General features: G+C 43.6%; 1 protein-coding gene across 1 annotated transcript in view; it reads right to left on the bottom strand.

Moving 5' to 3' along the window:
* LOC121555152 (glypican-6-like) overlaps positions 1-27268 on the bottom strand; it is a 149655-nt gene that overhangs the window by 113104 nt on the left and 9283 nt on the right. The gene's annotated exons all lie outside the window — the stretch shown is intronic.

Below are 27268 nucleotides of genomic sequence, written 5' to 3'. Positions count from 1 at the left end.
AATTAAAGAGCCAGAACTGCCAGATATTTTCAGGTTTACCGGTAAGAGAATGACATGATATTTGGGGGGACTGTAACAGAGAGCTATGAGAGTGAATAAAAATACAACGATTTAACATCTAGGAGGTGTTGATTCCTCTAGTGAAGGCTTCCCCAACTGGCGGCCCGCAATTTTATTTGGCCCCCAATTTTTCTGAGCAAATAATAAATAAACATGGGGGGACATAAATCGGCTCCAATCGATTTTCATTTTGGAAATCTGTTCCAAAGTATTACCACGCATAAAAGAGAGATATATGTGATTGTATACAAATGCAAGCAAGGTTTGAAGTAATTATATTTTACTCCTCTGTTTTGGCTTCTTGCAGTCAATTTGCAGTCTATAAATTATTTGTAATTATGTTCCGGCCCCCCTGACCATCCGCTCAAGAAGAAATCGTCCGCAGCTGAATCTAGTCGATAATCCCTGCTTGAGTGTTTCTGTTGACTCTACATGTTAATGTATTAATGTATTAAACGGGGGTGTATGAGGGTGTGCCTGTGCAATGTACTGAATGACATTCTCCTGCAGAACAAAGTCAGTTGTGCCTGATGGGAGAAATCCCTCTATGTGAATGACCTATGGTGTGTGACTGTGAAGTCAGCCATTAAACCATGCTCCAGCATCCCTCAATCCAAAGCAGCATTAATACATGCAGTATTTGGAGAAGATATCAGCACCGGCTAGTGTCACAAAGTAAAGGCTTTGAAAACATAACCAGAAATAGCCTATAACAGTAATCTTTTGTCTGGTTGGACACACACACAGACACACAGACACACAGACACACAGACACACAGACACACAGACACACAGACACACAGACACACAGACACACAGACACACAGACACACAGACACACAGACACAGACACAGACACAGACACAGACACACAGACACACAGACACACACACAGACACAGACACAGACACAGACACAGAACACAGACACACAGACACAGACACACACAGACACACACAGACACACACACACAGACACAGACACACACACACAGACACACACAGACACAGACACAGACACACAGACACACATAAATGTTTGTCAGAGTTGTTCCCTCTCCCCATGCAATCATTCTGTTCCCACCGTTGTTGCTAGCACAGAAGCAAAATGAAATAAAAAATTCCCAGCAGCCCAGAGATGAAATTCATGCCAGGATTCATTTATCACTTGAGGACAAAGACGTGTTTCTCTGCTGTTTATCATCATGTTTCTGTGTTGTTTATCATCATGTTTCTCCTACTAGGAGAGCGTTCAGAAACATTCCTGGTGGTTTTTGCCAAAAAGTATTTACAGTAAATGTAGGAATCATGAGACACAATATGGGGGAATCTGATATGACATTAGCTGTAAGATTTACATTTATATGGGACGATAAGTGATCATTTAATAATATTTACAACTTGTCCAATGTCCTTAGATCATCATGTATTAAATCAACACGTCTTCCTTAATTCTGTTTTCTACCATTTTCATAATGTAAATGTTAATATTGCCAATAACTCTTCAGTGTAGCCAGTAGAGAGAACAGGGTTAAATACGATCTCTGATATTGCCATTCAGAAGAAAATCACATTACAAGTGATGACATGCATGAAAAGCTGAACTGAATTACAAGTTAATGATCTATATTCCCCATTCTATTTTCCATGGACAACGCTGATTCAGCTCTTTCTCTGCATTTCACACTATGACATCTGCAATATCACTTTGAAAACCTAATGATGTGGAGAAATAATCTAACCGTGATGACTAAGCAATGATTCTTGACATCAAAAACATGTTATGTTGAGTGTGTTGATGTGTAATTTTAGTACCCCAATCAGCGCTCTAAAAATGCCCTCATATCAGAATTCGCCCCTCTCTCTCTCTCTCTCTCCCTCTCACTGCCCAAATAGAATTGAGATGTTATTTAGTCAGAAACCTGCAGGCTAACCAAACTTTGGGAATCAGTTCAGCTTCATCTGGCAGGAGCTGATCTGACCTCAGCCATTAAGACGAACAGTAACGTCCACCAGTGAGGGCAGGGGGTTAAATGAGTAGGTTGACGTTTATTGGATAAATCTAATCCGGGAGGTAGAGCTGAGCGATTTCTACTAGCTGGGCAGTGGTAAAGTCAAAATTGGCTATACAGCGTAAACATTATTTTTTTTTTACTTTGGGGCAATTCCACCACTTTAAAACCTCATTTTCATTACATCCAGCACAATACCAGTGTTTACATATGTGAAAATGGGGCATGTCTACGTTTTGTATAAAAAAAATATTGTAAAAAGTTCTACCCGATGGCATCATCCAAAGTTAAAACATATTTTTTTTTAAAACATGATTTTCAAACACTATGAGATTTGCGGTGACGTGGGGAGCACGAAAATACCCTCCCTCTGGCTAGAAACTCGTCGCAGGTTTAGAAATTCACTGCTTTTTTAACTTTTAATACTACTCTGTGATGTCACAGAGAAGCGTTTCATTTTTTTTGTACGCTTCTTGTCTTTTTAACCACAGATCACAGAAGCCCTCTGTTTTCACATATGTAGACTGCTTTGGTGTTGGAGATAATGAATGAGGTTGAAAAGTGGTGGAATAGCCCTTTCAGGATAGGATTAGGCATAAGGTTAGCAGTGGGGTTAAGGTTAGAGTTGTTGGAAACTGACTCATTGACTTGAGCACGTTGTAGTATAACTATATAAGTGGCCTAGCAGTAGTGTTTGTGGCCGGAGGCAAAGTACATAAGGGGCCTGTCTCTGAGACAGAATGTTTCTATAAGGGTTAGATAGGAGTCACCCTGCTCCTCCGCACACTCCACTAGCTTCCAGTTGAGGCTCGCATTTACTACTACTACGGAGCTGTGAGGGGAACGGCACCTCCGTACCTTCAGGCTCTGATCAGACCCTACACCCAAACGAGGGCACTACGTTCATCCACCTCTGGCCTGCTAGCCCCCCTACCTCTACGGAAGCACAGTTCCCGCTCAGCCCAGTCAAAGCTATTCGCTGCTCTGGCACCCCAATGGTGGAACAAGCTCCCCCACGACGCCAGGACAGCGGAGTCACTGACCACTGACCACCTTCCGGAGACACTAAGGAATACCTGGAATAGTTAAAAGTAATCCTTCTAACCCCCCTCCCCTACCCCCCCCCCATAAAAAAATAAAATAAAATAAAAGATAGTGATTGTCCCACTGGCTATCATAAGTTGAATGCACCAATTTGTAAGTCGCTCTGGATAAGAGTGTCTGCTAAATGACGTAAATGTAAATGTAAGATATAATAGAGCTAACACTATAGATTGTGAACTATTGCCCTATAACACTGTCTTATAGCTTCACTGTTTTATATCATTATATTCTCTCCATGTTTTGCATCATGATATTCACTTTAGTATGAATGGATCGCTTATTCTCAAATAGCTCTTTGAGTATGAGTCCAGATAATTAACAATTGACTGAGGCAAGGTGCAAGAATGTATACTCCCTACTGATAAGAAGACCGGGAGATGAGTGGAGGAGTACCAAAGGTTCTGGTCTCGGGCCGGGACGATAACACCACCTGCTTAGCCACAGAGATTCATTGTACGTCCTAGACTCAGGAAGGGGGTGACGGCTTGTCTGGGAAAACAGAGGGCGACGTGAGGATGACATGGCGTGGGAACACTTTTTGTAACCTGCAGCCTGACGGGGGGATGTCTGGGTACAAGCATAAGGAGGTGTTTAGAGCCTTTATTTTTGTGGACCCCAGCAGAACAGTATCCCAAAACGTAACGTGTCAGGCATTGGAGAGTGGGAATCGTCATGCTGTTAATTATTTTTTTGCCATTTATGATTATGCATAGTTTAACGCATTACTAATACTTGACATATTTTGGTATTTATTTTTAAACTAAGAATATTAATCATGTTATTTTTTCTGTTCATTTATAAGTAATTTCAAAGTTTATATGTTGAACAGTATGGAGTTGCTATTCAAAAAGGAGGGACTGTTGGAATCTACCTTGAAATATACTCATTCATGTTACCAGACTAGAACGTATTGATTATTTTACATGTATAAGGAATGTACAGTACCAGTCAAAAGTTTGGATACACCTACACATTCAAGGGTTTTTTATTTTTACTATTTTTTACATTGTAGAATAATAGTGAAGACATCAACACTATTAAATAACACATATGGAATCATGTAGTTACCAAAGAAGTGTTAAAGAAATCAAAATATATTTTATATTTGAGATTCTTCAAATAGCCACCCTTTGCCTTAGATGACAGCTTCCCACATATGCTGAGCACTTGTTGGCTGCTTTTCGTTCACTCTGCCGACTGACTCATCCCAAACCACCTCAATTGGGTTGAGGTCGGGGGATTGTGGAGGCCAGGTCATCTGATGCAGCACTCCATCACTCTCCTTCTTGGTAAAATAGCCCTTACACAGCCTGGAGGTGTGTTGGGTCATTGACCTGTTGAAAAACAAATCATAGTCCCACTAAGCCGAAACCAGATGGGATGACACATGCAGAGATCATCCGTTCACTCACACCGCGTCTCACAAAGACACGGCGGTTTGAACCAAAACTCTCCAATTTGAACTCCAGACCAAAGGACAAATTTCCACCGGTCTAATGTCCGTTGCTCGTGTTTCTTGGCCCAAGCAGGTCTCTTCTTATTATTGGTGTCCTTTAGTAGTGGTTTCTTTGCAGCAATTCGACCATGAAGGCCTGATTCCCACAGTCCCCTCTGAACAGTTGATGTTGAGATGTGTCTGTTATTTGAACTCTGTGAAGCATTTATTTGGGCTGCAATTTCTGAGGCTGGTAACTCTAATGAACTTATCCTCTGCAGCAGATGTAACGCTGGGTCTTCCATTCCTGTGGCGGTCCTCATGAGAGCTAGTTTCATCATAGCGCTTGATGTTGTTTGTGACTGCAATTGAAGAAACATTAAAAGTTCTTGACATTTTCCATATTGACTGACCTTCATGTCTTAAAGTAATGATGGACTGTTGTTTCTCTCTGCTTATTTGAGCTGTTCTTGCCATAATATGGACTTGGTCTTTTACCAAATAGCGCTATCTTCTGTATACCCCCCTTACCTTGTCACAACACAACTGATTGGCTCAAACGCATTAAGAAGGAAAGAAATTCCACAAATTAACTTTTAAGAAGGCACACCTGTTAATTGAAATGCATTCCGGGTGACTACCTCATGAAGCTGGTTGAGAGAATGCCAAGAGTGAGCAAAGCTGTCATCAAGGCAAACGGTGGCTTTTGACTGGTAGTATACTTCCACGCCCACGAAGGTTCTAGCATAAGGCAGGGCCATGACTACACCAGTGAGAGGAACCAATTAAGTTCCTGACTAGCAACAGAGATGTATTGGCTGTCTAGATGTGCAAGGAGTTGACTCCGCCTAGTAGGAGGGTATAAAATATATGTGCTTGTGTAAACATGTCTTTGTCTTTGCAGCTGTATGACCCAGTGGGTGAATAAACTTGGTTTGAACTTTTCCTAGTCGTCCGTTTGAGTTTGTTCAGAACCTAACAGAGTTAAAGTTAGGTTTAAAATCAGATGTTATGACTTTGTGGCTGTGCCAGCTAGTGAATGCCCTGCAGAGCTGCCTCCAGCACATGAGTCATCCCAATAAATGCCAACCTGCATTATGTTAAGGTTGGAACCCACGCACAGTTTGTTCACAGCTAATTCCAGCTTATGACTGGGTCCTGCACCATAAACACTGGTTTTGTTTACTTCACAGCCCAACAGTAAACTTTAGGTAGGTCACTGACTGTCTATAAAAGGAAATGTTTGAGAGCCAGTGGTTTAGTGAACACTTTAATGGGCCAAAGGTTGGTGGGAGTCAGGGAGGTCCCATTGGTCACAGGTCTGAGTGCAGCTCTCCATCAGCGACGTGTCACACACAAAGAGCTCCTCTGCACTGACACGTAGACACCGTAGTGTGTTCCCGCAGTCTCAACAGAGCAAAACATCACTTAAAATGAGTCTCAACATCCCGTAAGGGGCTTTCAAGTGACCTCTCCACTCAACCAAGGTACCCTGCATGTGCATGTCCTATATGGCCAAGGTTAAAACAGCACAGTGGACACAAAGATATCTTTCCGTTGGTACACAATGGAATAGAATTCATTCCCCATTAGCCAGAGAAGAAAGAGAGTGGTACAGACAGCATACTCTTTGAATAGCATAAAAATTAAAAAAAGGAACACAGAATATTCCCACAATATGATAAACACATTTATTATATTCCTTTCTGGTGAAAGGAATATTTTTTGTATTGTTGTACAGATTGCTGTCTGACTATAGTGCAGAATACTATACTGTATATCAGGGAAACCTGATCAATGATAATAGGCTTCTCTTCACTCCTTCACTCTGGTCCTGAACGCTGTGCTGAGTGAACCTGGGCTCTGATGGCTGATTGTAATCCTGAGGGAACCTGGGCTCTGATGGCTGAGGGGGACATTATTTCCTGCTAATATCCTGGTATCAAAGTGGGCCTCAGGCAGTCATCTAGTATTAAGAGGGCTGTGAGGGTGAAATAAAGAGATGTGTCCCAACGCAACCTCACATCAGCACTAGCCCAATCCCTGTCGTCTCAGTTGGTTATCAGATCTGTCAGGGTGCAGAACAGGGCTCCACTGCTTCCTGCTTCCCCCAGACACAGCACATTTCACACATGCATGCAAGCATCTGCTTGTCCTCACATTGTCGTGTAAGTGAATAAAATATACAATGGGGAAAAAAAGTATTTAGTCAGCCACCAATTGTGCAAGTTCTCCCACTTAAAAAGATGAGAGGCCTGTAATTTTCATCATAGGTATACGTCAACTATGACAGACAAATAGAAAAATCCAGAAAATCACATTGTAGGATTTTTAATGAATTTATTTGCAAATTATGGTGGAAAATAAGTATTTGGTCACCTACAAACAAGCAAGATTTCTGGCTCTCACAGACCTGTAACTTCTTCTTTAAGAGGCTCCTCTGTCCTCCACTCGTTACCTGTATTAATGGCACCTGTTTGAAATTGTTATCAGTATAAAAGACACCTGTCCACAACCTCAAACAGTCACATTCCAAACTCCACTATGGCCAAGACCAAAGAGCTGTCAAAGGACACCAGAAACAAAATTGTAGACCTGCACCAGGCTGGGAAGACTGAATCTGCAATAGGTAAGCAGCTTGGTTTGAAGAAATCAACTGTGGGAGCAATTATTAGGAAATGGAAGACATACAAGACCACTGATAATCTCCCTCGATCTGGGGCTCCACGCAAGATCTCACCCCGTGGGGTCAAAATGATCACAAGAACGGTGAGCAAAAATCCCAGAACCACACGGGGGGACCAAGTGAATGACCTGCAGAGAGCTGGGACCAAAGTAACAAAGCCTACCATCAGTAACACACTACGCCGCCAGGGACTCAAATCCTGCAGTGCCAGACGTGTCCCCCTGCTTAAGCCAGTACATGTCCAGGCCCGTCTGAAGTTTGCTAGAGTGCATTTGGATGATCCAGAAGAGGATTGGGAGAATGTCATATGGTCAGATGAAACCAAAATATAACTTTTTGGTAAAAACTCAACTCGTCGTGTTTGGAGGACAAAGAATGCTGAGTTGCATCCAAAGAACACCATACCTACTGTGAAGCATGGGGGTGGAAACATCATGCTTTGGGGCTGTTTTTCTGCAAAGGGACCAGGACGACTGATCTGTGTAAAGGAAAGAATGAATGGGGCCATGTATCGTGAGATTTTGAGTGAAAACCTCCTTCCATCAGCAAGGGCATTGAAGATGAAACGTGGCTGGGTCTTTCAGCATGACAATGATCCCAAACACACCGCCCGGGCAACGAAGGAGTGTTTCAAGGTCCTGGAGTGGCCTAGCCAGTCTCCAGATCTCAACCCCATAGAAAATCTTTGGAGGGAGTTGAAAGTCCGTGTTGCCCAGCGACAGCCCCAAAACATCACTGCTCTAGAGGAGATCTGTATGGAGAAATGGGCCAAAATACCAGCAACAGTGTGTGAAAACCTTGTGAAGACTTACAGAAAACGTTTGACCTGTGTCATTGCCAACAAAGGGTATATAACAAAGTATTGAGAAACTTTTGTTATTGACCAAATACTTATTTTCCACCATAATCTGCAAAGAAATTCATTAAAAATCCTACAATGTGATTTTCTGGAAAAGAAAATCTCATTTTGTCTGTCATAGTTGACGTGTACCTATGATGAAAATGACAGGCCTCTCTCATCTTTTTAAGTGGGAGAACTTGCACAATTGGTGGCTGACTAAATACTTTTTCCCCACTGATACTGGTGAGAGTGAGTAAGAGCATGAACAATTACGTTCACAGACTGGAGTTGTGTGTGTGAGGGGAATAGCCTATACTTGCATGTTTCTTCAAAGGCACAAACTAACGATGTGTGGGGGCATACAGATTTCTCACTGTAACACTGTAAACAAGGGTTAGGAAGTTACTTTCTAAATGTAATCAGTTATAGCTACTAGTCACAGTGGGGGAAAAAAGTATGATCCCCTGCTGATTTTGTACGTTTGCCCACTGACAAAGACATGATCAGTCTATAATTTTAATGGTAGGTTTATTTGAACAGTGAGAGACAGAATAACAACAAACAAATCCAGAAAAAAGCATGTCAAAAATTGTATGAATTGATTTGCATTTTAATGAGGGAAATAAGTATTTGACCCCCTCTCAATCAGAAAGATTTCTGGCTCTAGGTGTCTTTTATACAGGTAACGAGCTGAGATTAGGAGCACACTCTAAAGGGAGTGCTCCTAATCTCAGCTTATTACCTGTATAAAAGACACCTGTCCACAAAAACAATCAATCAATCAGATTCCAAACTCTCCACCATGGCCAAGACCAAAGAGCTCTCCAAGGATGTCAGGGACAAGATTGTAGACCTAAACCAGGCTGGAATGGGCTACAAGACCATCGCCAAGCAGCTTGGTGAGAAGGTGACAACAGTTGGTGCGATTATTCGCAAATGGAAGATACACAAAATACCTGTCAATCTCCCTCGGCCTGGGGCTCCATGCAAGATCTCACCTCGTGGAGTTGCAATGATCATGAGAATGGTGAGGAATCAGCCCAGAACTACACGGGAGGATCTTGTCAATGATCTCAAGGCAGCTGTGACCATAGTCACCAAGAAAACAATTGGTAACACACTACGCCGTGAACGACTGAAATCCTGCAGCGCCTGCAAGGTCCCCCAGCTCAAGAAAGCACATATACAGTGGGGGAAAAAAGTATTTAGTCAGCCACCAATTGTGCAAGTTCTCCCACTTAAAAAGATGAGAGAGGCCTGTCATTTTCATCATAGGTACATGTCAACTATGACAGACAAATTGAGAAAAGAAAATCCAGAAAATCACATTGTAGGATTTTTAATGAATTTATTTGCAAATTATGGTGGAAAATAAGTATTTGGTCACCTACAAACAAGCAAGATTTCTGGCTCTCACAGACCTGTAACTTCTTCTTTAAGAGGCTCCTCTGTCCTCCACTCGTTACCTGTATTAATGGCACCTGTTTGAACTTGTTATCAGTATAAAAGACACCTATCCACAAACTCAAACAGTCACACTCCAAACTCCACTATGGCCAAGACCAAAGAGCTGTCAAAGGACACCAGAAAAAAAATGGTAGACCTGCACCAGGCTGGGAAGACTGAATCTGCAATAGGTAAGCAGCTTGGTTTGAAGAAATCAACTGTGGGAGAAATTATTAGGAAATGGAAGACATACAAGACCATTGATAATCTCCCTCGATCTGGGGCTCCCACGCAAGATCTCACCCGTGGGGTCAAAATGATCACAAGAACGGTGAGCAAAAATCCCAGAACCACACGGGGGGGGACCTAGTGAATGACCTGCAGAGAGCTGGGACCAAAGTAACAAAGCCTACCATCAGTAACACACTACGCCGCCAGGGACTCAAATCCTGCAGTGCAAGACGTGTCCCCCTGCTTAAGCCAGTACATGTCCAGGCCCGTCTGAAGTTTGCTAGAGTGCATTTGGATGATCCAGAAGAGGATTGGGAGGAATGTCATATGGTCAGATGAAACCAAAATATAACTTTTTGGTAAAAACTCAACTCGTCGTGTTTGGAGGACAAAGAATGCTGAGTTGCATCCAAAGAACACCATACCTACTGTGAAGCATGGGGGTGGAAACATCATGCTTTGGGGCTGTTTTTCTGCAAAGGGACCACGACGACTGATCCGTGTAAAGGAAAGAATGAATGGGGCCATGTATCGTGAGATTTTGAGTGAAAAACCTCCTTCCATCAGCAAGGGCATTGAAGATGAAACGTGGCTGGGTCTTTCAGCATGACAATGATCCCAAACACACCACCCGAGCAATGAAGGAGTGGCTTCAGAAGAAGCATTTCAAAGGTCCTGGAGTGGCCTAGCCAGTCTCCAGATCTCAACCCCATAGAAAATCTTTGGAGGGGAGTTGAAAGTCTGTGTTGCCCAGTGACAGCCCCAAAACATCACTGCTCTAGAGGAGATCTGCAATGAGGAATGGGCCAAAATACCAGCAACAGTGTGTGAAAACCTTGTGAAGACTTACAGAAAACGTTTGACCTGTATCTTTGCCAACAAAGGGTATATAACAAAGTATTGAGAAACTTTTGTTATTGACCAAATACTTATTTTCCACCATAATTTGCAAATAAATTCATTAAAAATCCTACAATGCGATTTTCTGGATTTTTTTTTCTCATTTTGTCTGTCATAGTTGACGTGTACCTATGATGAAAATTACAGGCCTCTCTCATCTTTTTAAGTGGGGAGAACTTGCACAATTGGTGGCTGACTAAATACTTTTTTTCCCCACTGTACATGCCCGTTTGAAGTTTGCCAATGAACATCTGAATGATTCAGAGGAGAACTGGGTGAAAGTGTTGTGGTCAGATGAGACCAAAATGGAGCTCTCTGGCATCAACTCAACTCGCTGTGTTTGGAGGAGGAGGAATGCTGCCTATGACCCCAAGAACACCATCCCCACCGTCAAACATGGAGGTGGAAACATTATGCTTTGGGGGTGTTTTTCTGCTAAGGGGAAAGGACAACTTCACTGCATCAAAGGGACGATGGACAGGGCCATGTACCGTCAAATCTTGGGTGAGAACCTCCTTCCCTCAGCCAGGGCATTGAAAATGGGTAGTGGATGGGTATTCCAGCATGACAATGACCCAAAACACACGGCCAAGGCAACAAAGGAGTGGCTCAAGAAGAAGCACATTAAGGTCCTGGAGTGTCCTAGCCAGTCTCCAGACCTTAATCCCATAGAAAATCTGTGGAGGGAGCTGAAGGTTCGAGTTGCCAAACGTCAGCCTCGAAACCTTAATGACTTGGAGAAGATCTGCAAAGAGGAGTGGGACAAAATCCCTCCTGAGATGTGTACAAACCTGGTGGCCAAGACTGGAAATCTATCAGACTTTTGTTTTTAATGTGAAGATATCATCACTAAGCTAAGGATCCTGGGACTAAACACCTCCCTCTGCAACTGGATCCTGGACTTCCTGACGGGCCGCCCCCAGGTGGTAAGGGTAGGTAACAACACATCTGCCACACTGATCCTCAACACGGGGGCCCCTCAGGGTGCGTGCTCAGTCCCCTCCTGTACTCCCTGTTCACCCATGACTGCATGGCCAGGCACAACTCCAACACCATCATTAAGTTTGCCGAACGACACAACAGTGGTAGGCCTGATCACCGACAACGATGAGACAGCCTATAGGGAGGAGGTCAGAGACCTGGCCGTGTGGTGCCAGGACAACAACCTCTCCCTCAACGTGACCAAGACAAAGGAGATGATTGTGGACTACAGGAAAAAAAAGAGGACTGTGCACGCCCCCATTCTCATCGGACGGGCTGTAGTGGAACAGGTTGAGAGCTTCAAGTTCCTTGGTGTCCACATCACCAACGAACTATCATGGTCCAAACACACCAAGACAGTCGTGAAGAGGGCACGACAAAGCCTATTCCCCCTCAGGAGACTGAAAAGATTTGGCATGGGTCCTCAGATCCTCAAAAAATTATACAGCTGCACCATCGAGAGCATCCTGACTGGTTGCATCACCGCCTGGTATGGCAACTGCTTGGCCTCCGACCGCAAGGCACTACAGAGGGTAGTGCGTGACGGCCCAGTACATCACTGGGGCCAAGCTCCTGCCATCCAGGACCTCTATACCAGGCGGTGTCAGAGGAAGGCCCTCAAAATTGTCAAAGACTCCAGCCACCCTAGTCATAGACTGTTCTCTCTGCTACCGCACGGCAAGCGGTACCGGAGTGCCAAGTCTAGGTCCAAAAGACTTCTCAACAGCTTCTACCCCCAAGCCATAAGACTCCTGAACAGCTAATCATGGCTACCCGGACTATTTGCACTGCCCCCCACCCCATCCTTTTACGCTGCTGCTACTCTGTTAATTATTTATGCATAGTCACTTTAACTCTACCCACATGTACATATTACTTCAACCACCTCAACTAGCCGGTGCCCCCGCACATGGACTCTAGCACCGGTACCCCCCTGTATACAGTGGGGGGAAAAAAGTATTTAGTCAGCCACCAATTGTGCAAGTTCTCCCACTTAAAAAGATGAGAGAGACCTGTAATTTTCATCATAGGTACACGTCAACTATGACAGACAAATTGAGATAAAACATTCCAGAAAATCACATTGTAGGATTTTTTATGAATTTATTTGCAAATTATGGTGGAAAATAAGTATTTGGTCACCTACAAACAAGCAAGATTTCTGGCTCTCACAGACCTGTAACTTCTTCTTTAAGAGGCTCCTCTGTCCTCCACTCGTTACCTGTATTAATGGCACCTGTTTGAACTTGTTATCAGTATAAAAGACACCTGTCCACAACCTCAAACAGTCACACTCCAAACTCCACTATGGCCAAGACCAAAGAGCTGTCAAAGGACACCAGAAACAAAATTATAGACCTGCACCAGGCTGGGAAGACTGAATCTGCAATAGGTAAGCAGCTTGGTTTGAAGAAATCAACTGTGGGAGCAATTATTAGGAAATGGAAGACATACAAGACCACTGATAATCTCCCTCGATCTGGGGCTCCACACAAGATCTCACCCCGTGGGGTCAAAATGATCACAAGAACGGTGAGCAAAAATCTCAGAACCACACGGGGGACCTAGTGAATGACCTGCAGAGAGCTGGGACCAAAGTAACAAAGCCTACCATCAATAACACACTACGCCGCTCAGGGACTCAAATCCTGCAGTGCCAGACGTGTCCCCCTGCTTAAGTCAGTACATGTCCAGGCCCGTCTGAAGTTTGCTAGAGTGCATTTGGATGATCCAGAAGAGGATTGGGAGAATGTCATATGGTCAGATGAAACCAAAATATAACTTTTTTGGTAAAAACTCAACTCGTCGTGTTTGGAGGACAAAGAATGCTGAGTTGCATCCAAAGAACACCATACCTACTGTGAAGCATGGGGGTGGAAACATCATGCTTTGGGGCTGTTTTTCTGCAAAGGGACCAGGGACGACTGATCCGTGTAAAGGAAAGAATGAATGGGGCCATGTATTGTGAGATTTTGAGTGAAAACCTCCTTCCATCAGCAAGGGCATTGAAGATGAAACGTGGCTGGGTCTTTCAGCATGACAATGATCCCAAACACACCGCCGAGCAACGAAGGAGTGGCTTCGTAAGAAGCATTTCAAGGTCCTGGAGTGGCCTAGCCAGTCTCCAGATCTCAACCCCCATAGAAAATCTTTGGAGGGAGTTGAAAGTCTGTGTTGCCCAGCGACAGCCCCAAAACATCACTGCTCTAGAGGAGATCTGCATGGAAGAATGGGCCAAAATACCAGCAACAGTGTGTGAAAACCTTGTGAAAACTTACAGAAAACGTTTGACCTGTGTCATTGCCAACAAAGGGTATATAACAAAGTATTGAGAAACTTTTGTTATTGACCAAATACTTATTTTCCACCATAATTTGCAAATAAATTCATTAAAAATCCTACAATGTGATTTTCTGGAGAAAAAAAATCTCATTTTGTCTGTCATAGTTGACGTGTACCTATGATGAAAATTACAGGCCTCTCTTATCTTTTTAAGTGGGAGAATTTGCACAATTGGTGGCTGACTAAATACTTTTTTTCCCCACTGTATATAGCCTCCCTACTGTTATTTTATTTTACTTCTGGTCTTTTTTTCTCAACACTTTTTTTGTTGTTGTTTTATTTTTACTTTTTTGTTAAAAATAAATACACTGTTGGTTAAGGGCTGTAAGTTACCATTTCACTGTAATGTCTGCACCTGTTGTATTCGGCGCATGTGGCCAATAACATTTGATTTGATTTTGATTTGATTTGATTTGATATAGCCTAGTCGTATTATTATCTGTATTGAAGTAGAAAGCAATGGGTTAGAAGAAGCCTACATAACCCATAACGTAAAGTAAAATGCAACATCAATTTATGGCCAGCTATGTAAACTCGTAACATTGATTTGTCCTGCAATAGATGTCGTTCAATTGGTAATATTAATTTGTCTTATTCTAATGCCTCAAGGGGAAAGTCATCTGAAAGTAACATGACTGAGTTTGGATAATCCAAAAGTTACGTTACTAATTAAAACTTTGGACAGGTACAGTGAGGGAAAAAGGTATTTGATCCCCTGCTGATTTTGTACGTTTGCCCACTGACAAAGACATGATCAGTCTATAATCACAGGTGTATAATGTGTACAGTCTATAATGGTAGGTTTATTTGAACAGTGAGAGACAGAATAACAACAAAAAAATCCAGAAAAACGCATATCAAAAATGTTATAAATTGATTTGCATTTTAATGAGGGAAATAAGTATTTGACCCCTCTGCAAAACATGACTTAGTACTTGGTGGCAAAACCCTTGTTGGCAATCACAGAGGTCAGACGTTTCTTGTAGTAGGTTTCGAGGCTGACGTTTGGCAACTCAAACCTTCAGCTCCCTCCACAGATTTTCTATGGGATTAAGGTCTGGAGACTGGCTAGGTCACTCCAGGACCTTAATGTGCCTCTTCTTGAGCCACTCCTTTGTTGCCTTGGACATGTGTTTTGGGTCATTGTCATGCTGGAATACCCATCCACGACCCAGTTTCAATGCCCTGGCTGAGGGAAGGAGGTTCTCACCCAAGATTTGACGGTACATGGCTCCGTCCATCGTCCCTTTGATGCAGTGAAGTTGTCCTGTCCCCTTAGCAGAAAAACACTCCCAAAGCATAATGTTTCCACCTCCATGTTTGACGGTGGGGATGGTGTTCTTGGGGTCATAGGCAGCATTCCTCCTCCTCCAAACATGGCGAGTTGAGTTGATGCCAAAGAGCTCCATTTTGGTCTCATCTGACCACAACACTTTCACCCAGTTCTCCTCGCAAACTTCAGACGGCCCTGTATATGTGCTTTCTTGAGCAGGGGGACCTTGCGGTCGCTGCAGGATTTCAGTCCTTCACGGCGTAGTGTGTTACCAATTGTTTTCTTGGTGACTATGGTCACAGCTGCCTTGAGATCATTGACAAGATCCTCCCGTGTAGTTCTGGGCTGATTCCTCGCCGTTCTCATGATCATCGCAACTCCACGAGGTGAGATCTTGCATTGAGCCCCAGGCCGAGGGAGATTGACAGTTCTTTTGTGTTTCTTCCATTTGCAAATAATCACACCAACTGTTGTCACCTTCTCACCAAGCTGCTTTGCGATGGTCTTGTAGCCCATTCCAGCCTTGTGTAGGTCTACAATCTTGTCCCTGACATCCTTGGAGAGCTCTTTGGTCTTGGCCATGGTGGAGAGTTTGGAATCTGATTAATTGATTGGTTCTGTGGACAGGTGTCTTTTATACAGGTAACAAACTGAGATTAGGAGCACTCCCTTTAAGAGTGTGCTCCTAATCTCAGCTCGTTACCTGTATAAAAGACACCAGGGAGCCAGAAATCTTTCTGATTGAGAGGGGGTCAAATACTTATTTCCCTCATTAAAATGCAAATCAATTTATAACATTTTTGACATGCGTTTTTCTGGATTTGTTTGTTGTTATTCTGTCTCTCACTGTTCAAATAAACCTACCATTAAAATTATAGACTGATCATTTCTTTGTCAGTGGGCAAACGTACAAAATCAGCAGGGGATCAAATACTTTTTTCCCCTCACTGTATAGGCTAATCTTTGGATGCCGACAGCAGTCGTACCATTGGATGACATGGACTGTAGCCTGCCAAAGCCTATTACTGCTCTTTTCCCACAACCCATCAAACACATTTGGTGTGTCATCATAGTGGTCTCTGACTTGTGGTCAGGCTCGCTCAGGCGGAAAAAACTATCACTTCAGCCTTTTTTCAATGGTGATTTGAATGTCAATGGGAAATTGAAAGGTGACATCATTTTTTTTTTTTCATAAACATCATTTCAGAACTTTAAAAGTAATCATCTAGTTTTTCGAAAGTATTTCTAATCTGATTACAATATTTTAGCTGGTAACGGATTACAGTTACAGTTGGCAGGGAGTGACTCCTAATCCGTGACTGGATCTTTTATTTCTGAGGCTTCGTATCTGTGAGTTCGCTAACTCTCACAGTATCTCGACGGAAATTTGCGACTTCACTCATTTTCTCATGTCGAAACCTGATTAGATACATAGCTAGATAAATCAGAGTTAAATGCCAAAAAAACGAACGGATTACATGTAATCCGTTACTCCCCAACCCTGACTGTAAATGTGCAAATGCAGTGGTGAGGTAATGAGGGGGGCTTATGCATGCATTCAGTGTTTCATCAACAGCTATATGAGCTGCCTTCGTGAGTTGCAATACCTCCTGTCACTCCAGTGTCTAGTCAAGCAGTGTCAGTCAGATCACCTCTCCCATTATCTGTGCTGATGAATCCTTTCCCTGGGCCTAATACAGGAAGACATTCATATTCCACACACTCTCCCACTAAGGTGTTCTTGTCTTGACTTTGCATACTAAATGTCAGGTAGTAAGGAAGCTTCTTACTGGCACTTAGACATGAATTTACTCATGGACTGATTCTAACTGTGCTACGATTTTAGTGTTCAGAAGATCACAGGTCAACCATGTCGGAAGCACTGACACCCGTATATATTAGACTAGATAATCATCCTGTAATCTACATGAAGACCCTTGTGCAATGGTCTTACAAAAGTCAGCAAAAAAGGACAGAAAATTATACAGCTAAATCAAATCACTGCAAGTCACTGTGTAAATATAATTGTATTCGTCACATGCTTCGTAAACACGGTGTAGACTAACAGTGAAATGCTTACTTATGGACCCTTCCCACAGAACAGAGAGAAAGAAAATAGAGAAATAATGTAAAAGTCATAATAAATACACATTGCGTAATGATAACTTGGCTATATACACGGGGTACCAGTACCGAGTCGATGTGCAGGGGTGCGAGGTAATTGAGGTAGATTCAGTGCATTTGGAAAGTATTCAGATCCCTTGAATTTTTCCACATTTTGTTATGTTACAGCCATATTCTAAAATTGATTAAATAAAAACAAATCCTCAATCTACACACACTACCCCATAATGACAAAGCAAAAACAGGTTTTTAGACATTTTTGCAAATTTATTGAAAATAAACAAAACAGATATACCTTATTTACATAAGTATTCAGACACTTTGCTATGAGACTCGAAATTGAGCTCAGGTGCATCCTGTTTCCATTGATCATCCTTGAGATGTTTCTACAACGTGATCTGCTAAATTATGTAAATGTAAATGTGATTGGAGTCCACCTGTGGTAAATTCAATTAATTGGACATGATTTGGAAAGGCACACATCTGTCTATATAAAGTTCCCACAGTTGACAGTGCATGTCAGAGCAAAAACCAAGTCATGAGGTCGAAGGAATTGTCCGTAGAGCTCCGAGACAGGATTGTGTCAAGGCACAGATCTGGGGAAGGGAACCAACACATTTCTGCAGCATTGAAGGTCCCCCAAGAACACAGTGGCCTCCATCATTCTTAAATGGAAGAAGTTTGTAACCAAAACTCTTCCTAGAGCTGGCCACCCGGCAAAACTGAGCAATCGGGGGAGAAGGGCCTTGGTAAGGGAGGTGACCAAGAACCTAATGGTCACTCTGACAGAGCTCCAAATTTCCTCTGTGGAGATGGGAGAACTTTCCAGAAGGAAAACCATCTCTGCAGCACTCCACCAATCAGGCCTTTATGGTTAAGTGGCCAAACAGAAGCCTCTCCTCAGTAAAAGGCACATAACAGACCGCTTGGAGTTTGCCAAAAGGCCCCTAAAGGACTCTCAGACCATGAGAAACAAGATTCTCTGGTTTGAGGAAACCAAGACTGAATTGTTTGGCCTGAATGCCAAGCGTCACTTCTGGAGGAACCCTGGCACCATCCCTACGGTGAAGCATGTTGGTGGCAGCATCATGCTGTGGGGATGTTTTTCAGCGGCATGGACTGGGAGACTAGTCAGGATCGAGGGAAAGATGAACAGAGCAAAGTACAAAGAGATCCTTGATGAAAACCTGCTCCAGAGTGCTCAGGACCTCAGACTGGGGCGAAGGTTCACCTTCCAACAGGACAATGACCCTAAACACACAGCCAAGACAACGCAGGAGTGGCTTCGGGACAAGTCTCTGAATGTCCTTGAGTAGCCCAGCCAGAGCAAGGACTTGAACCCAATCTAACATCTCTGGAGAGACCTGAAAATAGATGTGCAGCGACGCTCCCATCCAACCTGACAGAGCTTGAGAGGATCTGCAGAGAAGAATGGGAGAAGCTCCCCAAATACAGGTGTGCCATGCTTGTAGCGTCATACCCTAGAAGACTCAAGGCTGTAATTGCTGCCAAAGGTGCTTCAACAAAGTACTGAGTAAAGGGTCTGAATACTTATGGAAATGTGATTTCAGTTTTTTTATTTTAATACATTTGCAAAAAAATTATAAAAAAAGTTTTTTGCTTTGTCATTATGTGGTGTTATGTGTACACTGATGAGGGAACTAAACAATTTAATCAACTTTAGAATAAGGCTGTAACGTAACAAAATGTGGAAAAAGTAAAGGAGTCTGAAAACTTTCCAAATGCACTGTATGTACATATAACTAGGAAGAGTGACAAGGCAACAGGATAGATAAACAGTAACAGCAGCAGATGTGATGAGTAAAAAAAAAGTGAGTGCAAAAAGGGTCAGTGCAGATAGTTAAATAGTTAACAAATAGCTACTGGGACTAACTATTTAGCAGTCTTATGGCTTGAGGGTAGAAGCTTGCCGTGCGGTAGCAGAGAGAACAGTCTATGACTTTGGTGGCTGGAGTCTTTGACCATTTTTAGGGCCTTCCTCTGACACCGCCTGGTATAGAGTTCCTGGACGGCAGGGAGCTCGGCCCCAGTGATGTACTGGGCCGTACACACTACCCTCTGTAGCGCCTTGCGGTCGGATGCCAAGCAGTTGCCGTACCAAGCGGTGATGCAGCCAGTCAAGATGCTCTTAATGTCGTGTCCAGGCTCTGTTGCAGCCGGCCGCAACCGGGAGACCCTTGGGGCGGCACACAATTGGCCCAGCGTCGTCCAGGGTAGGGGAGGGTTTGGCCGGCAGGGATGTTCTTGTCCCATCGCACACTAGCGACTCCTGTGGCGGGCCAGGCGCAGTGCACACTGACTCGGTCGCCAGGTGTACGGTGTTTCCTCCGACACATTGGTGCGGCTGGCTTCCGGGTTAAGCGGGCACTGTGTCAAGAAGCAGTGCGGCTCGGTTGGGTTGTGTTTCGGAGGACGCACGACTCTCGACCTTCACCTCTCCCGTTTCTGTACGGGAGTTGCAGCGATGGGACAAGACTAACTACCAATTGGATACCACGAAATTGGGGAGAAAAAGGGGGTAAAATACCAACAACAAAAAAAGAAGAAAGATGCTCTTAGATCTTTCAGCTGTAGAACTTTTTGAGGATCTGAGGGCCCATGTCAAATCTTTTCAGCCTCCTGAGGGGGAAGATGCGCTGACGTGGCCTCTTCACGACTGTGTTGGTGTGTGTGGACCATGATAGATCCAAAGTGATGTGGACACCGAGGAACTTGAAGCTCTCCTCCACTACAGCCCATCAATGTGGATGGGGTCATGCTCGTCCCTCCATTTCCTGTAGTCCACGATCAATCAATCATCTCCTTTGTCTTGCTGACGTTGAGGGAGATGTTGTCCTGCACCACACTGCCAGGTCTCTGACCTCCTCCCTATAGGCTGTCTCATCTTTGTCGGTGATCAGGCCTACCACTGTTGTGTCGTCAGCAAACGTAATGATGGTGTTGGAGTTGTGCGCCGCCACGCATTCGTGGGTGAACAGGTCTACAGAAAGGAACTAAGCACAGACCCCTGAGGGGCCCCCGTGTTGAGGGTCAGCGTGGTGGGTGTGTTGTTGCCTACCCTCACCATCTGGAGGGTGGCCCGTCAGGAAATCCAGGATCCAGTTGCAGAGGGAGGTGTTCAGTCCCAGGGTCCTTAACTTAGTGATGAGCTTGGAGGGCACAATGGTGTTGAATACTGAGCTGTAGTCAATGAACAGCATTCTCACATAAGTGTTCAGGAGGGAGAGGGTACTGTGGAGTGCAGTATGGGGCGGTATACGTATTGGAGTGGGTCCAGGGTGTCTGGGATGATGGTGTTGATGTCAGCCATGACCAGACTTTCAAAGCATTTCAAGGTTACAAAGGTGAGTGCTACGGGACAATAGTCATTTAGACAGGTTACCTTGGTGTTCTTGGGCACAGGGACTATGGTGGTCTGCTTGAAACGTGTAGGTATTACAGACTGGGTCAGGTAGAGGTTGAAGATGTCAGTGAAGACACATGCCAGCTGGTCAGCGCATGCTATGAGCATGCGTCCTGTTAATTCATCTGGCCCTGCGGCTTTGGGAATATTAACCTGTTTAAAAAGGTCTTACTCACATCGGCTACAGAGAGCGTGATCACACAGTCATCCGGAACATCTGGTGCTCTCATATATGGTTCAGTGTTGCTTGCCTCAAAGCGAGCATAGAAGGCATTTAGTTAATCTGGTAGGCTCGCGTCACTGGGCAGCTCGCAGCTGGGTTTCCCTTTGTAATCCGTGATATTTTGCAAGCACTGCCACATCCGACAAGCATCAGAGCCAACATAGTAGGATTTGATCTTAGTCCTGTATTGACGCTTTGCCTGTTTGATGGCTCGTCAGAGGTCGTAGAGTGATTTCTTATAAGCGTCAGTATTAGCGTCCCACTCCTGGAAAGCGGCAGCTCTAGCCTTTAGCTCAGTGCGAATGTTATCTGTAATCCATGACTTTCGGTTGGGATATGTATGTACGGTCACTGTGGGGACGACGTCGTCGATGCACTTATTAATGAAGCAGGTGACTGATGTGGTAAACTCCTCAATGCCATCAGATGAATCCCGGAACATATTCCAGCTGGAGTTAGTGAAACAGTCCTATAGTTTACCATCCGTTTCATCGGACCACTTCCATATTGAGCGCATCACTGGTACTTCCTGTTTGAGTTTATGCTTGTAAGCAGGAATCAGGAGGATAGAGTTATGGTCAGATTTGCCAAATGGAGGGCGAGCGAGAGTATGTGTTTATGTGTGGGGAGTAAAGGTGATTTAGAGTTCTGTCTCCTCTAGTTACACAGGTGACATGCTGGTAGAAATGAGGTAAAACAGATTTCAGTTTCCCTGCATTAAAATCACCGGCCACTAGGAGCGCCACCTCTGGATGAGCATTTTCTTGTTTGCTTATGGCCCTATACAGCTCACTGAGTGCGGTCTTAGTGCCAGTATTGGTTTGTGGTGGTAAATAGACAGCTACGAAAAATATAGATGAAAACTCTCTTGGTAAATAGTAGGGTCTACAGCTTATCATGAGGTATTCGAACTGAGGCGAACAGAACCTCGAGACCTCCTTAATATTAGAGATTGCGCACCAGCTGTTGTTAACAAAGAGACACACCCCTCCCCCCTTGAGTTTACCCGACGCTGTGGTTCTGTCCTGCCGATACATAGAAAAACCAGATAGATGTGTATTACCCATGTCCTTGTTCAGCCACGACTCTGAGAAACACAGGATATTACAGTTCTTCAGGTCCCGTTGATAAGGTAGTCTTGAACGGAGCTCGTCCGCTTGTTCTCCAGTGATTGTAATTTCGCCAATAGATTCGGATTCTCTTACGCCATGTCTTTATTTTCAGAGTCTCGGGGATAAGGGCCTGGTCTGGGGTGAGCAGTATGTCCTTCGCCGCTGACTCGTTGAAGTAGAAATCTTCATCCAAATCAAGGTTAGTGATCGCTTATCTGATGTTCAGAAGCTTTTTTCGGTCATAGGAAATGACGGAAACATTATGTAAAAAAATAAAAATACGATCAGCGCAACAAAAAACACAGAAAATAGCAGTTCAAACAGCAGTTATCCATTGCAGTGCCATTAATGTAAAGAGAGTTCAATGAATGTCAGAGCATTTTCCCCCTCATTTCAATATTCACACGTTGCAACTTCAAATGTGTCCTTTCGAATAATTATTAAGACGAGACATCACAACGTTCTAAATAAAGTGATTGAGGTTACGGAGAAGGAACTTGATCATGCCTTTTTGAGTGTTAGCCCAATTGAATATGCAACGGTGTAAAAATATTAACATTTATGAAAATTGCCTTCAGTGTTTACCTCACTACCCAAGCCTCATCCTTTTAACAATATCCCATGAAGTGTTATTTGGAATAGCAGATTCTAGCTAGGACTTACAACAATCAATATGGAATTACATTGTATTCCCCTAGCATTCTAAACCATGCCAGGACTTCAGATGAATGGGATGTCCCATGTTTTTAGGTTGGCACAGCAAACGTATTTCAAAACATACATGAGAGGAAAAAAGGAAGCTTTTCATCACCAGGTGACATACTGTAGGTAAGGAGACAAATTATTTTACTCTGCATGCATTCTCTCGATCTCCTCTGTGGTGCTGAAGGTTTCTCTCAAGAACTCTTTTGCAACCTCTGACATGTTATCTTGAGCTGACTGACCAGGTGAAAGCTATGGTCGCTTATTGATGCCACTTGTTAAATCCACTTCAATCAGTGTTAAAGAATGATCTTGAAGCCTTGAGACAATTGAGACATGGATTATGTGCCATTCAGAGGTTGAATGGGCAAGACAAAATATTTAAGTGCCTTTGAACTGGGTGTGGTAGTAGGTGCCAGGCGCACCGGTCAAGAACTACAACGCTGCTGGGTTTTTCACGCTCAACAGTTTCCCATGTGTATCAAGAATGGTCCACCACCCAAAGGACATCCAGCCAACTTGACACAACTCTGGGAAGCATCGGAGTCAACATGGGTCAGCATCCCTGTGGAACACTTTCGACACCTTGTAGAGTCCATGCCCCGACGAATTGAGGCTGTTCCGAGGACAAAAGGGAGGGGTGCAACTCAATATTAGGAAGGTGTTCCTAATGTTTTGTGCACTCAGTGTATGAATATTGAACATGTCCTCAGAGAGAGGTGACAGAATCAAAGCAGCACAGTAGGCCTACAAATGAAAGTGTCACAGTGTACCCTTCAACATAATGACGTGGTGGTCTGCCTCCTCAAGAGAGTCAAATGTGATAGAGATGATGGAATATCAAATGTTAATATCTAAACCAATGTCACAATGATGAAATGCCATTGTCAATGCATTTCAAACTGTGTCACAAACTCGCAACTCTGTCTTTATAGGGGTGTGTGGCAAGAATAATTGATTTGTGAGCGAATTTATTCTTATTAGAATAAGATGTTTCATTGTAAGGGAAATAAATCACCTAAGGGAATTCACACAAACAAGAAAAATAACTTCAATGAGGCTACTCCCTCTGCTACTGCACGGGAATGCTGTTTCAAAAGACCATATTCATGTGCCATATTCTCAGGAGTATTTGAAAAAGCCTTGTAGGTAAATGAGCTCTCTAGCCAATATAACGCACTTTCAGGATCTGTTGATTCTGCCATATACAGAAAATAGCCATTCAAGGACATTTGAAATCTGGAACATTCCATTTTCTAAGGCCCTCATGCTGCAGCTGAGGTGACTTGTACGTCATAGATCGCTCTACTGTGGACCCCCTTAAAGTTCAAGTCTAAAGGCTCACAGTCTAAAAAAAACACTTCCCAAAAGTATTTTGGAAGTCACTTCAAAGTAACATAACGGGTGTAGACTTTACCGTGAAATTCTTGCTTACAAGCCCTTCTCAACGATGCAGAGTTTTAAAAATTATAAAAAGAAAAATAGTTACACAGGTGGAATAAAGAATGAAGCTATAAACAGGAAGTACCAGTACCAGATCAATGTGCTGCTATACACAGGAAGTACCAGTACCAGATCAATGTGCTGCTATACACAGGGAGTACCAGTACCAGATCAATGTGCTGCTATACACATGAAGTACCAGTACCAGATCAATGTGCTGCTATACACAGGGAGTACCAGTACCAGATCAATGTGCTGCTACAGTGGGGGAAAAAAGTATTTAGTCAGCCACCAATTTGGCAAGTTCTCCCACTTAAAAAGATGAGAGGCCTGTAATTTTCATCATAGGTACACGTCAACTATGACAGACAAATTGAGGAAAATAAATCCAGAAAATCACATTGTAGGATTTTTAATGAATTTATTTGCAAATTATGGTGGAAAATAAGTATTTGGTCACCTACAAACAAGCAAGATTTCTGGCTCTCACAGACCTGTAACTTCTTCTTTAAGAGGCTCCTCTGTCCTCCACTCGTTACCTGTATTAATGGCACCTGTTTGAACTTGTTATCAGTATAAAAGACACCTGTCCACAACCTCAAACAGTCACACTCCAAACTCCACTATGGCCAAGACCAAAGAGCTGTCAAAGGACACCAGAAACAAAATTGTAGACCTGCACCAGGCTGGGAAGACTGAATCTGCAATAGGTAAGCTGCTTGGTTTGAAGAAATCAACTGTGGGAGCAATTATTAGGAAATGGAAGACATACAAGACCACTGATAATCTCCCTCGATCTGGGGCTCCACGCAAGATCTCACCCCGTGGGGTCAAAATGAGCACAAGAACGGTGAGCAAAAATCCCAGAACCACACGGGGGGACCTAGTGAATGACCTGCAGAGAGCTGGGACCAAAGTAACAAAGCCTACCATCAGTAACACACTACGCCGCAAGGTACTCAAATCCTGCAGTGCCAGACGTGTCCCCCTGCTTAAGCCAGTACATGTCCAGGCCCGTCTGAAGTTTGCTAGAGTGCATTTGGATGATCCAGAAGAGGATTGGTAGAATGTCATATGGTCAGATGAAACCAAAATAGAACTTTTTGGTAAAAACTCAACTCGTCGTGTTTGGAGGACAAAGAATGCTGAGTTGCATCCAAAGAACACCATACCTACTGTGAAGCATGGGGGGTGGAAACATCATGCTTTGGGGCTGTTTCTCTGCAAAGGGACCAGGACGACTGATCCGTGTAAAGGAAAGAATGAATGGGGCCATGTATCGTGAGATTTTGAGTGAAAACCTCCTTCCATCAGCAAGGGCATTGAAGATGAAACGTGGCTGGGTCTTTCAGCATGACAATGATCCCAAACACACCGCCCGGGCAACGAAGGAGTGGCTTCGTAGAAGCATTTCAAGGTACTGGAGTGGCCTAGCCAGTCTCCAGATCTCAACCCCATAGAAAATCTTTGGAGGGAGTTGAAAGTCCGTGTTGCCCAGCGACAGCCCCAAAACATCACTGCTCTAGAGGAGATCTGCATGGAGGAATGGGCCAAAATACCAGCAACAGTGTGTGAAAACCTTGTGAAGACTTACAGAAAACGTTTGACCTGTGTCATTGCCAACAAAGGGTATATAACAAAGTATTGAGAAACTTTTGTTATTGACCAAATACTTATTTTCCACCATAATTTGCAAATAAATTCATTAAAAATCCTACAATGTGATTTTCTGGAGAAAAATAATCTCATTTTGTCTGTCATAGTTGACGTGTACCTATGATGAAAATTACAGGCCTCTCTCATCTTTTTAAGTGGGAGAACTTGCACAATTGGTGGCTGACTAAATACTTTTTTTCCCCACTGTATATACAGGGAGTACCAGATCAATGTGCTGCTATATACAGGGAGTACAAGTACCAGATCAATGTGCTGCTATACACAGGAAGTACCAGTACCAGATCAATGTGCTGCTATATACAGGGAGTACCAGTACCAGATCAAAGTGCTGCTATACACAGGGAGTACCAGTACCAGATCAATGTGGAGCTATACACAGGGAGTACCAGTACCAGATCAATGTGCTGCTATATACAGGGAGTACCAGTACCAGATCAATGTGCTGCTATATACAGGGAGTACCAGTACCAGATCAATGTGCAGGGGTACAAGGTATTTGAGGTAGATATGAGATAGATAATAATAAGACTAAAATAAAGATGATTAAATGTTGGATCTGGAACCAATACCATAAATCTGACTGAGATTACACCTCATTGGATAAGAATGTCTATGATGATACCTTTGATACCAGAATAGCTACCTTCAATGACGATGATGCACACAACAAGATGGCATACACTGGAAATGGTAAACCTATAGAGGATCCCATAAAGAATGTTAAACCTATAGAGGATCCCAAAACACCACGTACACTACAGTGTGGAATGACAAGCTATACATAACCAGCATACGTACAACCATGTCTGGCTTTGATATTTATTGGGGACTATGTAATAAAAGGAGTGGTGGAGGAATGGAAACCCTGCTGAGGACATTTGATATACATGGACAGCGGGCCTAGAAGTGTGACTCTCTTCTGCATCAACTTGCTAACTGGAGCATGGCAAAGGACTTACAGCCAGGTAGCAGCTGGTGGCTGAGACTAGAGACTAGGAAGGCCCTTAGGCCTGTACTGATCATTACCTTTCACTAATCATTTACAGCTTACTACCGTAGTGCAGCTCTGGGCTTCATTAGTACCCTGTTACTCTTCTGGTATACCTCCACCCTCCACTCTGTGGCCAAGCGGCCTGAGAGGAGAGAGTGGAGCGCCCAATCCCTCCCCCTAATGGTCGCTTACGCAGCACACAACCTCGTTGGCCCAGGAATGGTGAAAAGGAAAACAACTCCTACAGGTGCAAGTCTGTTG

This window comes from Coregonus clupeaformis, chromosome 40, assembly GCF_020615455.1.
Source record: "Coregonus clupeaformis isolate EN_2021a chromosome 40, ASM2061545v1, whole genome shotgun sequence".
Lineage (NCBI taxonomy): Eukaryota > Metazoa > Chordata > Actinopteri > Salmoniformes > Salmonidae > Coregonus > Coregonus clupeaformis.
The sequence above is the reverse complement of the archived record's forward strand: the minus strand, read 5'-3'. Positions and strand labels throughout refer to the sequence as shown.